This window comes from Chiloscyllium punctatum, chromosome 27 (assembly GCF_047496795.1).
Source record: "Chiloscyllium punctatum isolate Juve2018m chromosome 27, sChiPun1.3, whole genome shotgun sequence".
NCBI lineage: Eukaryota > Metazoa > Chordata > Chondrichthyes > Orectolobiformes > Hemiscylliidae > Chiloscyllium > Chiloscyllium punctatum.
Window position 1 is genome coordinate 51,150,899 of NC_092765.1, and position 15,011 is coordinate 51,165,909.

General features: G+C 42.3%; 1 protein-coding gene across 1 annotated transcript in view; it reads left to right on the top strand.

Annotated features, from left to right (window-relative positions):
• LOC140453267 (potassium voltage-gated channel subfamily KQT member 4-like) overlaps window positions 1–15,011 on the top strand; it is a gene marked incomplete at its 5' end in the record, with an annotated part of 635,590 nt that overhangs the window by 371,516 nt on the left and 249,063 nt on the right. The window lies entirely within an intron of this gene.

Below are 15,011 nucleotides of genomic sequence, written 5' to 3' on the forward strand. Positions count from 1 at the left end.
TTTGTCCCACAGTCCAAGGACATGCAGGTAAGGTAGATTGGCCATGAGAAATGTGGGGTTACAGAGACAGGGTAGTGGGATGGGTCTGGGTGGAATGCTCTGCAGAGGGACTGTGTGGACTCAATGGCGTGCTCCCATGCTGTAGGGATTCCATGAGATAATGCAAATTAGTGTAGTGAATGGATTAGTGTATAGCACTATGATGTGGTAGACATTACAGAAATTTGGTTGAGAGAAGGATAAGACTGGTAGCTCGATGTTCCAGGATTTAGATGTTTCAGGAGTAATAGTGAGGGATGTAAAAGGAGTGGAAAATGGGATTACTGTTTAAGGAGAATGTCACAGCTGTTCTAAGAAAGGAGATCTTGGAAGGCTCATCAAGCAAGATATTTGGTAACTTATGAATTTGATAGCGATTGCTATGATGTGGTTGTACAACAGGCCTCCCAGTAGCCTGTGGGAGTGAGAAGAACAGATGCATAAGTACCTCATGGAAAGATGTAAAAACAACAAGGTTGTGCTAGTGGGTGATTTTAACTTCCCCAATAGCAACCGGAACTCAAAAACAGAAATTGCTGGAAAAGCTCTAGCAGCATCTGTGGGGAGAAATCAGTATGAACTTTTTGGGTCGAGTGACCCTTCCTCAGAATTGAGAATCTGTTTTTGGTTCTGATTTACAACAGTGATTGGTATTCCTATTGTGTCGAGAGCTTAGATATGGCAGATTTTGTTAGGTGCATCCAGGAGGAATTCTTGAAACAATATGTAGAGAGTTCAACTAGTGAAGGGACCATATTAGACCCTGTATTGGGAAACGAACCTAGCCAGGATCATAATTCCATAAGTTTTACTTTAGTTATGGAAAAGGCCAAGACTTACCTTCAATTTTTAAATTTCATCTTACCTGTATCTTTCCTCCTCTGATGAATTTAAAGCTCAGTCTACCCAGACTGTTATGATCAACAAAGAAACTGATGTCAGCTTGATTTAAATGAAGCCTATTCGAGTGAAACAGTTCCCTCTTTCCACAATATGGTGCCAGTGTCTCATGAAACCCTTGTTTCTCACACCACTCTGTCATGCATGCAACTTAACCTCTAGTCTACTTGTCACAATATCAATTTGAATGAGGCTCCAACAGTAATCCCAAGGTTATTAGTCTAACCTCCTGCTTATTAATTTGGACCCTAGTTATAGAATTATAGTCATATAGCACAGAAACAGACCCTTTAGTCCAACTCATCCATGCTGACCAAGTTTGCCAAACTAATTCTCACTTGCCTGCATTTGGCCCATATCCCTCTAAACCCTTCCTATTCATGTACTTATCCAAAAGTCATTTAAATGTTGTAACTGTGCCTACATCTACCACTTCCTCTGGCAGATCATTCCACATATGAACCACCCACTGTGTGAAAAGATTGCCTCCTCAGGTTCCTCTTTCTCCTCTCATTTTAAAAATATGCTCTCTAGTTTTGAATTCCTCCACCTTTATCTATTTCCCTCATGATTTTATAAACCCCTACAAGGTCACCTGTCAACCTCCTATGATCTCGTGAACAAAGTCTCATGCCTATCCAGCTGTTCCTCATAACTCAAACCATTCCTTCCCAGCAACATCCAGGCAAGTCTTTTCTGAACCCTCTCCAATTTAATAATATTATTCCTGTAGCAGGGTGACCAGAACTGTACACAGTGCTCCAAAACGAATACAGGAAGAGCTAGCCATTTCGATACAAAATTGGCTCTAAGGTAAGGGATTGAGAGTGGTGTTGGAGGGCTGCTTTTCGGACTGAAGGCCTGTGACCAGCAGTGTCTCACAAGGATCAGAGCTGGGTCCTCTAATTTTTTGTCATTTCTACACATGTTTTGGATGTGAATATAGGAGGCATGGTTAGCAAATTTGCAGATGACACCAAAATTGGTGTTGTAGTGGACAGCGAACAAAGCTGCCTCAAGTGTACAATGGGACCTTGATCAGATGGACTAATGGGCTCAGGAGTGGCAGATGGAGTTTAATTTAGACGAATGTGAGGTATTGTTTTCTGGTAGGGCAAATTAGTGCAGGACTTCTGCACTAAACGGTAAGGTCTTGGAGAGTGTTGTTGAACAAAGAGACCTTGGAGTGCAGTTTCATAGTTCCTTTAAAATTGAGTTGCAGGTAGACAGGATAGTGAAGAAGGCATTTGGTACGCTTGACTTTATTGGTCAGTGCATTGAGTGTAGGAGTTGGAAGGTCATGTTGCAGCTGTAGAGGGCATTGGTTAAGGCCATTTTTGGAGTACTGCATTCAATTCTGGTCGCCCTGCTAAAGGAAAAGATTTACAAGGATGTTGCCAGGGTTGGAGGGTTTGAGCTATACAGAGAGGCTGAAAAGGCTAGGGCCATTTTCCCTGAAGTGTCAGAGGCTGAGGAATGACCTTATAGAGGTTTTTAAATCATGAGCGACATGGATTGCTAAGATCTTTTTCCTGGCTTGGGGGGGTGCAAAACTAGAGGACATAGATTTAGGGTGAGAGGGGAAAGATTTAAAAGGGGCCTAAGGGGCAACTTTTTCACGCAGAGCATGGTGCATGAATGGAATGAGCTGTCAGACGAAGCTGATACAATTGCAACATTTAAAAGACATCTGGATGGGTATGAATAATAAGGGTTTACAGTGATAAGGGCTAAATGCTGGCAAATGAGACTAGATTAAATTTAGGATAGCTGGTTGCATGAATGAGTTGGACCAAAGGGTCTATTTCTGTGCTGTACATTTCTATGACCCTAATGGCCTCACCAACATCCTGTATAACCTCAACATGTCATCCCAACTCCTATACTTTGGGCAATAAAGGCAAGCATGCTAGATACCTCCTTAACCATTCTGTCTACACATGATGCAACTTTCAAAGAACTATGTACTTGAACACCTAGGTCTCTTTGCTCAACAACACTATCCAAAGCCCTACTCTGAACTGTATAAGTCCTGCTCTTGTTTATCTTATCAAAATGCAATATCTCAAATATATCCAAATTAAACTCCACCTGCCACTTCTCAGCTGATCAAGATCCCTTTGTAATCTTAGAAAACCCCCTTCACTGATCACGACACAACCAATTTTGGTGTCATCTGCAAACTTATTAACATGACCCCTAAATTTCCATCCAAATAAATTGTATAAATGACACACAACATTATACCTGGTTCCAATCCCGACAGAACACCGCTGGTCACAAGTCTCCAGTCTGAAAAACAACCCTCCTCCACAACCCTGGCTCCTACCTTCAAGCCAATTTTATCTCCAATTGGCAAGCTCTCCCTGAATGTCCAGCTTTACTAATCAGTCTACCACATGGAACCTTGTCAAGTGCTTTAGTAAAATCCATGTAGATAACATCCCTTAGCAGAACTCCATTTCTAGCTTTACTTGTATTATTATTTGCCATGTGAATCACAAGAATGCTATCATCTCACTTGTTCTCAAAGTTCTTCCCAGTCATGAGGGAATGTCCTTAAAACCTGGCACCAGGACAGCAACACAGCTTCAGGATTCCCAGTCTCAGCTGGAGAGAATTGTATCAATCTATCTGACTACACTGTCCACACCACTATAACATTTTATTTTGCTCCTACGACGACATCACTTGCATCGGTTTGGGCACAGTAATTTGGATGCAATCTGCATCAGAATGTTAAAATGCCCTGTGTTTTATACTGAAATATTACTGTCTTTGTTTTATACTGAAATAGAAATATTATCATCATCAAAAGTCACAACAAGTAGATAACTTCTTCCACATTCACTAATAGAGTAAATCAGGTGGCAGAAAATTAAAAGTTTTCAGTTTGAAGATCTCCATGTTTGTCTTGCCTGTCGGGGAAGTCAGTTGTTATGCTTAAGCGACCGAAACGCAACACAACCGTTCATACTAGCACAGGAATTTCCCTTCAAGTAGTTTGAGTGCAAAGGTATTAATTCTAGGTAGCATTTCTGCAACACCAACCTTCAGCAATAGTTTTTGCCCCACATTTGTTTCCTCTGTTGTTTGTCTGAAGTAGTCTATTCTGCATTTTTCTCTTTTGTTTAAATCAGTACTTATTGCACCTTCTGCTACTCAAAGTCCTTTACAGGACAACCACACTATGGAATGGTTTTACTACTCCCCTGCCTATTAAGCCAGCACTTGGTATCACGTAACCGCAAGTTTTGAATTTAACTAATCTCTTCTATTTTTGCACTCTGAATGGTTTCTCATATTCCCATTCACCACAGTGCTTTTGTCAAAATTTCAAGAAATGGTCTTCCCTCATCATTGATAACCAAGAGTATTCCAACTGATCAACACAACAGTGCTTTGCAATTTGGCCAGAAGTATTCACTTTTTCTTAGCTTTCCTCCTTGTTTCCTATATATTTTATGAAAATTAAGATTTAGAAACACTTGATTTATTTAAAGAGCTGTTTAAATGATTTAGAATTTGCTTAGCAGTAATTTACTGCTTCTCCCCTTCAAAGTCTAGTGGTAGTGCTTGAAATTATGCTGCTTGTAACTGTTAGAACTGTCTTGTACAGTTTAACTCCTTGTCCTCTCTGCTGCAGGAGACATAGCAAATATATGTATATACTTCCACCAATTGATGAATGTAAGACGTAAATTAATCTATACAAACAGCAAAGGGTCTTGGATTTGATCGCAAATCTATGCTGAGATTATTGATCTTAACGAATGAAGATGTTGTTTAAGTCAACATGTCACTGAAACTTTTTTTATAATAAGATTGAGTCTGACTTTCTGCTTCTCTCTTCCTGTCTTTATTGTGCTAATTCAGGGCTAATTTCACCTGTGACCAGTGCAATGAGTAAGACAGTACCATCAGATGCTAATTCCAAAGGCAACCAATTTTAACAGTCACCAATTAAATGGATATTATTATTTTGATAGGTATCACAATTCCATGTGCATTAAAATGATTCAATTATAACATTTAAACTGCTACGGCTCAGTGGATGACATGAATGATAAATTTCACTGTCAGTTGTGGTTAAGTACATTGTTCAAATTGACCCAGATAGTGGGCAGTTCAGCTGTGGGAATTCTCAAAGAGGTTAGAATGATAACTGATTCCCACACGACTTCTTTCACCCAGATCAGCAAGCCACATACTAACAGGGCCACCACACCTGCTGGGACAATGAAGTATTTTGATATTATCTGTGATATATTTTTAATTAGAGAGAGTGCTTTTGAAGTTTGTTGTAATATAGAACATAGAACATTACAGTACAGCACAGGCCCTTTGGCCCACAATGTTGCGCCGACCTGTGAAACCAATCTGAAGCCTATCTAACCTACACTATTCAACTTTTGTCTATATGTCTATTCAATGATCATTTAAATGCCCTTAAAGTTGGCGAGTCCACTATTGTTGCAGGCAGTGGGTTCCACGCCCCTCTGACATCTCTCCTATATCTATCACCCCTAAATTTAAAGCAATGTCCATTCGTGTTAGCCATCACCATCTGAGGAAAAATGGCTCACTATCCACCCTATCTAATCCTCTGATTATCTTATATGTCTCAATTAAGTCACTTTTCAACCTTTGTCTCTCCAACAAAAACAGTCTCAAGTCCCTCAGCCTTTCCTCATAAGACCTTTTCTCCATACCAGACAACATCCCAGTAAATCTCCTTTGAACTGTTTCCAAAGCTTCTACATCTTTCCTGTAATGCAGTGACCAGAACTGTATACAATACTCCAAGTGCAGTGGGACCAGAGTTTTGTACAGCTACAGCATGACCTCGTGACTCAGACTCAATCTTTCGACTAATAAAAGCTAACACACTGTATGCCTTATTAACAACTCTATCAACCTGGATGGCAACTTTCAGGGATCTATGTATATGGACACCGAGATCCCTCTGTTTATCCACACTACCAAGAATCTTACCATAGCTCAGTACTCTGCATTCCTGTTGCTCCTTCCAAAGTGAATGGCCTTACACTTTTCCGCATTAAACTCAATTTGCTACCTCTCAGCCTAGCTCTGCAGCTTATCTATGTCCCTCTGTAACCTGCACATTTGTCAGCACTATCCACAACTCTACCGACCTTCGTGTCATCTGCAAATTTACTAACCTATCCTCCTATGCCCTCATCTCGGTCGTTTATAAATATGACAAACACTAGTGGTGTACAGCAGGGATTGTTTTCGGGCCATTTAACAGCAGGAAAAACATTTCCCATCAACCACCACCCTGTCTTCTTTCAGCTAGTCAATTTCTGATTCAAACCACTAAGTCACCCTCAATCTCAAAGAACTCAAAAAGGTTTGTGAGGCATGACTTATCCTTCACAAAACCGTGTTGACTATCCCAAATCAACTTATTCCTTTCTTGATGATTATAAATCCTATCTCTCATTTTCCAACACTTTACCCACAACCCACAACCACTGGTCTATAGTTACCAGGATTGTCTCTACTCCCCTTCTTGAACAAGGGAACAACATTTGCTATCCTCATCAGGATACCTGATCAGGTGAACCATAGAATACTGTGGGAAGCTAGATAAGTGATTGCTGGGCCTTTTGATGAGATATTTGTATCATCAATAGTCACAAGTGAGGTGCCGGAAGACTGGAGGTTGGCAAACGTGGTGCCACTGTTTAAAAAGGGGGGTAAGGACAAGCCAGGGAACTATAGACCAGTGAGCCTGACCTCGGTGGTGGGAAAGTTGTTGGAGGAAATCCTGAGGGACAGGATGTACATGTATTTGGAAAGGCAAGGACTGATTAAGGATAGTCAACATGGCTTTGTGCATGGGAAATCATGTCTCACAAACTTGATCAAGTTTTTTGAGGAAGTAACATAGAGGATTGATGAGGGCAGAGTGGTAGATGTGATCTATATGGACTTCAGTAAGGCGTTCGACAAGGTTCCCCATGGGAGATTGATTAGCCAGGTTAGATCTTACGGAATACAGGGAGAACTAGCCATTTGGATACAGAACTGGCTCAAAGGTAGAAGACAGAGGGTGGTGGTGGAGGGTTGTTTTTCAGACTGGAGGCCTGTGAACAGTGGAGTGCCACAAGAATCGGTGCTAGGTCATCTAATTTTTGTCATTTACATAAATGATTTGGATGCAAGCATAGAGGTACAGTTAGTAAGTTTGCAGATGACACCAAAATTGGAGGTGTAGTGGACAGCGAAGAGGGTTACCTCAGATTACAACAGGATGTTGGATGGGCCAATGGGCTGAGAAGTGGCTGATGGAGTTTAATTCAGAAAAATGCGAGGTGCTGCATTTTGGGAAAACAAATCTTAGCAGGACTTATACACTTAATGGTAAGGTCCTAGGGAGTGTTGCTGAACAAAGAGACCTTGGAGTGCAGGTTCATAGCTCCTTGAAAGTGGAGTCGCAGGTAGATAGGATAGTGAAGAAGGCATTTAGTATGCTTTCCTTTATTGATCAGAGTATTGAGTACAGGAGTTGGGAAGTCATGTTGCGGCTGTAAAGGACATTGGTTAGGCCACTGTTAGAATATTGCATGCAATTCTGGTCTCCTTCCTATCGGAAAGATGTTGTGAAACTTGAAAAGGTTCAGAAAAGAATGCAAGGATGTTGCCAGGGTTAGAGGATTTGAGCTATAGGGAGAGGCTGAATAGGCTGGGACTGTTTTCCCTGGAGCGTCGGAGGCTGAGGGGTAACCTTATAGAGGTTTACAAAATTGTGAGGGGCATGGATAGGGTAAATAGGCAAAGTCTTTTCCCTGGGGTCAGGGAGTCCAGAACTAGAGGGCCTAGGTATAGTGTGGGAGGGGAAAGATATAAAAGAGACCTAAGGGGCAACGTTTTCACTCAGCGGGTGGTACGTGAATGGAATGAGCTGCCAGAGGAAGTGGTGGAGGCTGGTACAATTGCAACATTTAAGAGGCATTTGGATGGGTCTATGAATAGGAAGGGTTTGGAGGGATATGGGCCCGGTGCAGGCAGGTGGCATGGATGGGTTTGACCGAACGGTCTGTTTCTATGCTGTACATTTCCATGACTGTATAAAAATCAAAGCCAAAGGCTCGGCAATCTCATCCTTGTATTCCCAGAGAATCCTAGGATAAATCCCATCCGGCCCAGGGGACTTACTTATTTTCACACTTTCCAGAATTGCTTACACCTGCTTCTTGTGAACCTCAATATCATCTGATCTAGTTGCCTGTATCTCAGTATTCTTCTCGACAACATTGTCTTTTTATCGTGTGAACACTGACGAAAAATATTCATTTAGCACTTCCCCATCTCCCCTGACTCCACACACAACCTCCCACTACTATCGTTGATTAGCCCTAATCTTTCTCTAGTCATTCTTTTATTCCTGATATACCTATGGAAAGCCTTTGGGTTTTCCTTGATCCTATCTGCCAACAAGTACTTATGTCCTATCCTGGCTCTTAAGTCTTCCTTTAGGTCTTTCCTATAACTCTCAAGCGCCCTTAGTGAGCCTTCACATCTCATCCTAACACAAGCCTTCTTCCTCTTGACATGCGATTAAACATTCTGAGTAAACCACGACTGCCGCGTTTGACAACTTTGTCCCTGCCTGACAGGTACATGCTTATCAAGGATGCACAGTAGCTGTTCCTTGAAATAAGCTCCACATTTCAATTGTACCCACTCCCTGCAGTTTCCTTCCCCATCTTAACCAATCTACCATGAGGAACCTTGTCAAACACCTGACTGAAGTCCATATAGATCACCCTGCTCCTTCATCAGGTGAAGTCACAATCTGGTATCACGTGACTTCTGATTTTGTCCACCTCAGTCCAATATCGGCACCTCCAAATCATATTTCAATTTGGTCACTGGCCATCCAGGAAAGAACCACTTTGATAGCTTGGGAGCCAGTGAAGGTTAAGAGGGCTATATTGTCACTTGTTAAGTACAATACTCTAATGTAGAATTTTATCAAATATATTTTGGAATGCCATACAAATAATGTCCATAGACATTCCCCGACTTCATTTCTAAAATTTAAGAACCATTCAGCATTATGCACCATGCTTGCTCCAATTCATCAAATGAAAAGTTGCAAGGAGTTCAGTTACTTGAGCAATCCTGACAACAGGTATGAGGCTAACTGGACTATCTTTACTGACATTTCTAACAGTAATTTTTTTTCAAATTTAAAGGAACAACTGTTGAATTGAGAACACTAGAAAAAGGTTATAGTTAATCCACCTGCAGTGTTCTCGCCAACTCTTTTCAAAATCTTGGAATGAAAACCATTTGATCCTTTGTGATTTGTTAATCTTTAGTACAATTAGAGAGATTTGTAAGGGATAGGATTTATGAACATCTGGATAGGAATAATGTGATCAAGGATAGTCAGCATGGTTTTGTGAAGGACAGGTCGTGCCTCACAAACCTTATTGAATTCTTTGAGAAGGTGACCAAGGAAGTGGACGAGGGTAAGGCAGTAGATGTGGTGTATATGGATTTTAGCAAGGCGTTCGATAAGGTACCCCATGGCAGGCTAATGCAAAAACTACAGAGGTATGGCATTGAGGGTGCATTAGAGGTTTGGATTAGGAATTGGCTGGCTGGAAGGAGACAGAGGGTAGTAGTTGATGGTATAGGTTCATCTTGGAGCGCAGTTACTAGCGGTGTTCCACAAGGATCTGTTTTGGGACCATTGCTGTTTGTCATTTTTATAAATGACCTGGAGGAGGGGCTTGAAGGCTGGGTGAGCAAGTTTGCGGATGACACGAAAGTCGGTGGAGTTGTGGACAGCGAAGAAGGATGTGGCAGGTTACAGCGCGATATAGATAAGTTGCAGAGCTGGGCAGTAAGGTGGCAAATGGAATTCAATGTAGCTAAGTGTGAAGTCATTCACTTTGGTAGGAGTAACAAGAAGATGGATTACTGGGCTAATGGTAGACTACTCGGTAGTGTGGATGAGCAGAGGGATCTTGGTGTCCATGTACACAGATCTTTGAAAGTTGCCACCCAGGTAAATAGTGCTGTGAAGAAGGCATATGGTGTACTGGGCTTTATTGGTAGAGGAATTGAGTTCCGGAGTCCTGAGGTCATGTTGCGGTTGTATAAGACTCTGGTGCGGCCTCACCTGGAGTACTGTGTGCAGTTTTGGTCGCCATACTATAGGAAGGATGTGGAGGCATTGGAACGAGTGCAGAGGAGGTTTACCAGTGGTGCCCACCTATTTCAATTTAGGGAATAAAATCTGTCCTCCTTTTCTGGTCTGGTTTTACATGTGAGTCCAGATCCACAGCAATTGGTTGATTCGTAACTGCCCCCGGGCAATGAGAATTGGGCAATAAATGGTGGCTTTGCTCGAGATACCCACGGGACCATAACAAACCCTGAGCGACCTCACACACATTCCCATTGTTCAGAAAGAAAGTTTTCAATCACTCACAAAACGATGTTGGAATTATTAATTAAATGTACACAAATGTATCCCTTCGTCGATTTACAGATGCAGAAATTTGAGCACAAACATTCACTGCCGTTTCCCGCCATTTTAGCGCGCGCCATTACCGTTATCAGCGCGAGGCCATTGTCCAAATGCGCATGTGTGTTGTGTTGGTGCCGGGAGTGGAGACAGGCACGTGTGTGTGTGAGTGAGGACGGTCTGTGTTGGTATTGTGGTCAGTGTGTGCTGACCCATCATCCACATTCATTCTGACTACATCGAAAGCGGCTGAAGTTGTTCTCGTCCACCACGGACGCACAGGTATTGGCCTCGCCATTTGCCTGGAGTTGTCAGACCCCTGATCAATGAAGAGGTCAGAAATTACAGTTCGTCGTTCCCTGTTTACAGCAGGCATCCTTTTGAGAGATGCTGCAAACATAATTGCTTCCATTTATGTAGACATTAAGGATTTTTGGGCTTGTTTTTCTCAAAGACTTCTTTTTACTTTTGGAGGCTAGTATTTGGTTTTCGGGAAGTCCCTTTTCATTCTGACAATTTCCTTTATGAAATAGTGCAGTCAGTTACTAACAATACCTTGTGTAAATATGGATTTGCAGAAAGCAGCGTTAGAGTTCATCAAAATTCTCAATATTCCATGCTGCCACGTGAAACAAATATCTTTAACACAATGAAAGCACTAATTTCCCAGACACCACTATATTTAAATTGGCATAAACAATTTAAAAACTGGTACACACTTCTGTACAGGGGAAAGATCACATGCTTTTTACTGGTGAAATCACAGCTCTTACCAATACTATTTGCTTCTAACAGAGTTTGCACATCTATTAATCCACAGTGAGATGTGATACACAAAATACAAGTCTTTGTGAAGTAAAACTGTTCAATATTAAAGTCATCGATCAGTGTTCTTTCCAGTAGCATCCATCACAATTTGCTCCCACACAATAACTCCTGAATTCCTGTCGTCTTTGAGCTAAAGACTCCAAATTCATTTGTAAGAAGTTCATTATCTTAGTTTTTGTGATTCATGGTTTACTGAATATTCCCCTGTTGAAAGGTTTAAATTGTTCTCTTTGCAGCTCCACATCCAACAGAATTCCAACTTCACTTTACTTCCCAGCTTTCCAGTAACTGCAGCTGTACTGCAGGATCTGCCTTGCCAGCTTCATTTCTCATTCTCACTTCACTCTCTTCTAATTCCGGCCTTGTTGATTGCTACAGTCTCATGTTTGCAGCAGCACGTGCAAGTGTGAACGATTTTATGATTGATGCAGCTTTTGTCAGCTTGGTTATATCCATTGCATTGACTCCATGAATTAGCATTGACATGCAGGGGAAGTAGAAAGACCTGCATCATTTAAAACTACCAGATGTCCAAAAGGCTTTCACAGCCACTTAAGTACCTGTGAAGTGAAGCCACTTGTCAAGCTATAGGAAAAATAACCAATTTGTTCACTGCAAGCTCCCACAAATAAATATGACAATGAGCAGGTAGTCTATTTTATTGATGTCTTTAGAAGTTAATATTTGCTAGGACATCAAAGGTAATTCACCACTCTTCCTTGGATTTTTACATCCATCCAAGAGGCAAAGTGAGAGTTTATTTAACATCTGAAAGATGACACCTCTGACAGTATAGTATTCCCTTGCAATTCCTCTGGAGTTTCAGCTTTGGACTTTATGCTTATTCCCTGAAGTACTTGAACTGATAGCATTCTCATTCAGAGAGCAGAATGCGACCTGCTGAACTGTGGCTGACACAAGCAAGAAGCACTGAAATCTAGGAGGGATTGTGTTCGAAAAAGTTAAACCTGACAAGGGGGATTTGCAGAGATATCCATTTGAGATTATAGAGTTTAGGTGGGAGAGGTTAGGGTGGAGCAAGGCCATGGAAGGATTTCACAAAATCATACAAATTTACAACAAGCAAAGAGGCCATCATGTCCACATGGCCAACAGGAAATCATCTAATCTCCAATCTCCTTTTCTGGCTCTTGATCTGTAGCCTCGTAGGCTATGCCACTTAAAGATTTTTTTCATAGAATCATACAGTTCAATACAGGCCCTTTGGCCCATCAACCCATCAAGTCTGTACTAATATTTTTTCAGATTACATCAAAATTGGAGGTGTAGTGCACAGTGAAAAAGATCACCTCAGATTATAATGGGATCTTGATCAGATGAGCCAATGGGCTGAGAAGTGGCAGATGGGGTTTAATTTAGATAAATGTGAGGTGCTGCATTTTGGAAAGGCAACTCTTTAGCAGGACTTATACACTTAATGGTAAGGTCCTAGGGAGTGTTGCTAAACAAAGAGACCTTGGAGTGCAGGTTCATATCTCCTTGAAAGTGGAGTCGCAGGTAGATAAGATAGTGAAGAAGGCGTTTGATATGCTTTCCTTTATTGGTTGGATGATTAAGTACAAGAGTTGAGAGGTCATGTTGCGGCTGTACAGGACATTGGTTAGGCCACTTTGGAATATTGTGTGCAATTCTGGTCTCCTTCCTATCGGAAAGATGTTGTGAAACTTGAAAAGGTTCAGAACACATTTACAAGTATGTTGCCAGGGTTGGAGGATTTGAGCTATAAAGAGAGGCTGAAAAGGCTGGGGCTGTTTACCCTGGAGGGTCGGAGGCTGAGGGGTGACCTTATAGAGGTTTATAAAATCATGTGGGGCATGGATAGGATAAGTAGACAAAGTCTTTTCCCCGGGATCGTGGCGTACAGAACTAGAGGGCATAGGTTTAGGGTGGGAGGGGAAAGATATAAAAGAGACCTAAGGGGCACCTTTTACACGCAAAGGGTGGTACGTGTATGGAATGAGCTGCCTGGGGAAGTGGTGGAGGCTGGTACAATTGCAACATTTAAGAGGCATCTGGATGGGTATATGAATAGGAAGGTTTGGAGGGATGCGGTCCGGATGCTGGCAGGTGGATTAAGGTTGCTTGGTTACTGACCAGCAACAGGTCAGCGCAACAACGAGGGCTGAAGGGCCTGTATTGCATTGTAATGTTCTATGCTTTATATTCACAGTGAGCCATGTATTAGCAATGCAGGCGTACCTTCTTTCACGCAAGTTGCAGTCCTTGAAGAATTGGAAGACGTTGAGTCAACTGAGAGTACCCCTTCCTCCATCCAGTACTTGTTCTTATAGATCTTCCTCAAGGGAACACTAGGGGAAAGTAAGATGCTGGAGAGTCAAGAGTCAAAGTTTGTGAGAAGACTTGTAGCTCAATGCTCGTTGTTGTGGTCTTGTTCGCTGAGCTGGGAATTTGTGTTGCAGACGTTTCATCCCCTGTCTAGGTGACATCCTCAGTGCTTGGGAGCACAGAAATAGAAAACACACACCGGATCATCAACGCCACACTCACAGGAATCCGATTCATTAGAGAGGAAGAAAAGGACAACCAACTCCCATTCCTAGAGGTGATGGTACAGAGAACACCTAACGGAGAATTCACCACAAAGGTAGACAGGAAAGCCACACACACAGACCAAGTCCTGAACTACGAAAGCAACCACCCCAACACACACAAAAGAAGTTGCATCAAGACACTGTTCAAAAGGGCCACAACACACTGCAGTACACCAGAACTGCAAAAAGAGGAAGAAGAACACTTATACAATGTATTCGCCAAAAACGGGTACCCATGCAATTTCATCAACAGATACCTAAGGGAAAGACAATGGAACCAGGACATGCCACAACCCAAAGGACTAGCCACAGTACCACACCTCAAGAGCATTTCTGAACTGACAGCCAGACTACTGAGACCACTAGGACTCATAACAGCACACAGACCAACAGCCACTCTCAGACAACAACTCACCAGAACTAAGGACCCGATACCCAGCATGAGCAAAACCATTATAGTATACAAAATCCCATGCAAGGACTGCACAAAACATTACATAGGACAAACAGGAAGACAGCTAACGATCCGCATCCATGAACACCAACTAGCCACGAAACGACACGACCAGCTATCCTTAGTAGCCACACATGCAGATGACAAGCAACATGAATTCGACTGGGACAACACTATTATTATAGGACAAGCCAAACAGAGAACATGCAGGGAATTCCTAGAGGCATGGCACTCATCCAAAGATTCAATTAATAAGCACATCGACCTGGACCCAACATACCGGCCACTGCAATGGACAGCTGGAACTGACAACCGGAAGCGACAGATTCAAACCACTACAAATGCCGGTGGAAAGGTCACAGAAGCGCTTCACAGGAGGCTCCCAAGCACTGAGGATGTCACCTAGACAGGGGACGAAACGTCTGCAACATAAATTCCCAGCTCGGCAAACAGGACCACAACAGTCAAGAGTCAAAATGTATGGTGCTAGAACAGCACAGAAGGTCAGGCAGCATCCGAGGAGCAGGAGAGTCGATGTTTCGGGCATAAACCCTTCATCAGGAAGGTGGGCAGGAAGGGGACTGAGAGAAAAAATAGGGGAGTGGGAGTGGAACTTGGGGGAACGTGACAGTTGAATGCAGATAGGAGGTAAATGGAAAGGATGGAGTGGATAGGTGGAAAGGAAGATGGACTTGTAGGACAGGTC